At 59.1% G+C, this 1734-nt stretch overlaps 1 protein-coding gene across 1 annotated transcript in view; it reads right to left on the bottom strand.

The window, feature by feature from the left end:
• Hmgb2 (high mobility group box 2) overlaps positions 1 to 251 on the bottom strand; it is a 2802-nt gene extending 2551 nt beyond the window's left edge. Inside the window, exon 1 of the mRNA XM_005373541.2 lies at positions 134 to 251. The gene's annotated coding sequence lies outside the window, so the exon portion shown is untranslated. The remainder of the gene's footprint in view (positions 1 to 133) is intronic.
• Positions 252 to 1734: the final 1483 nt, after the last annotated feature.

The raw sequence follows: 1734 nt of genomic DNA, 5'->3' as shown, positions 1-1734 counted from the left end.
CCTCGCCGCCCGCTCCCCGAACCCCGCCCGCCAGGCCGAGCCCTCGCCGCCCCAACGCCGAGAGCCGGCAGCCGGCGGTGAGCCAGGCGGGAACTGCGGCCTCGCAAACCCGGGGGTCTGAGGAGACTCTTGCCTGGTGCGAGATTCTCCTCAGAGCGGCCGAGTCCGACGGAGACGCTTCCTCCCTAGAGCTCCGGCGTGAACTGGTTTACCGCTAACGCAATCCTCAGCCTCTTGTTTTGCAGAGTTCTCCGCGCCACTGCAACTTGACAAACCCCGCCACAGGCCACACCCCTGCCTCTCTGATTGGCTCTTCGGATTATTCAAACCCGAAGAGTCCCCGCCCCCTCTCTAAATCGGTTTTCGATTGGAGAATGTCTCGTTAGGCCCGCCCTCCCAGCGCCAGCCTAGCAGGTTCGGTGGGTCGCTCAGGTCGTTAACTCCCAGACCCGTTAGAACCGGTCTGGAGAGGAATGTACTGCTTGAGCCTGATTGGCGGCGGGAAGAGGGTTTGAAAAATGGCGGGCCTGGCACTGATTGGCTCGAGTAGTAAATGAGGGGCGTGGTTAACACGAGAAGGGAAAGCCCCGCCGGATTTAAAAATACGAAGCGTCCCCTTGTGGGTCGCTCTGCAAGGGTTTGCGGCGGCGGCGACGACCCGGTTTGATAGCGCTCAGGTAATGGAAGAAGCCTATCCTGTCCCTCTTCCAATCACAGTTTAGATCCTGTCTTTCTTACGTTCCAGCCTGGCTCTGTGGCGCTGTCTCCTGGAAGCCTGACTGCGCGGCCCTGTGGGGTCTTCCGCACGTCCTTAAACAATAATAAGTGGGGAGAGATGGAGCAGTTTCCCTGCGGAGAGGTTGTCCCATTCCTCCTGTGGCCGCAGAGGCCGGGACAGACCCTGACTTAGACGAGGCAGGGAACCTCGGACAGGGTGCGTGTGAGGAGGCTGCGCCGGCCTGTCGCGGGCCAGGCACTACCCGCCCCGGGAGCCCCCACATTGTCCCGGGCGTCAAACTCGGGAGGTAAGGGACGCCCTCGGCTCCCTGACCCTGCCCTCCCGAGACCACGCCCCCAAGGCTGCCTGGCCACGCCCTCCAGTGCTCTGGGCTCTGCCTGCCAGCGGCTGCCGCTGAGTTGGAATCCTTGCGGGTCTGCACCGCCGCACCGAGCCCGGCGTCGGAGAACGCACCTCCGGCGCCTGCCCGCCTCCAACCCGCCCGGCCTATGTCCGCATGTTCCCCTTCTCCGTGTCCCTTTGAAGTGTTAAATGTTAAAACAGAATGCTGCGAAAGCTGTGGATCCGCCCCCACACACCCCCAAGTGCCCATCTTCTCCTAAGTGCCCAGAGCAACTTTTCGCAGATCTTCCAAGCCCGGATTAACAACCTCCGTGTTAGGGTCTAAGGAGAGCGCACCACAGCTAATTTACCTTCCTGATAACCAGCGATCGTCCCGAGCTACTTTCCCCAAGGTAGGACTTTGGTTGGCATCTGAGTGTGCTCTTTCTGCGCTGTATTTAGTTCGGCGGTTTTTACCCGCTCCGTACTGGCCTATATGTTGCCCTGACGGTTTCAAACGGATTTTACGTTTGTTCAGTAAGTGTGCTCCTTATGTGAAACTGTACTCCGGGGTAGAGGGGTAAAAAAGAGAAAGAAACTTCTCCTGTGTGTTTTGTACATGACTGTCACCCTCAATACCACATCGTGGTTACTAGATAAAGTAATAAACGCTA

Source organism: Chinchilla lanigera, unplaced genomic scaffold (genome assembly GCF_000276665.1).
Source record: "Chinchilla lanigera isolate Chin_1 unplaced genomic scaffold, ChiLan1.0 scaffold00002, whole genome shotgun sequence".
In the NCBI taxonomy this organism is placed as follows: domain Eukaryota; kingdom Metazoa; phylum Chordata; class Mammalia; order Rodentia; family Chinchillidae; genus Chinchilla; species Chinchilla lanigera.
Note: the sequence above shows the minus strand (reverse complement) of the source record. Positions and strands in the feature narration are given on the sequence as shown.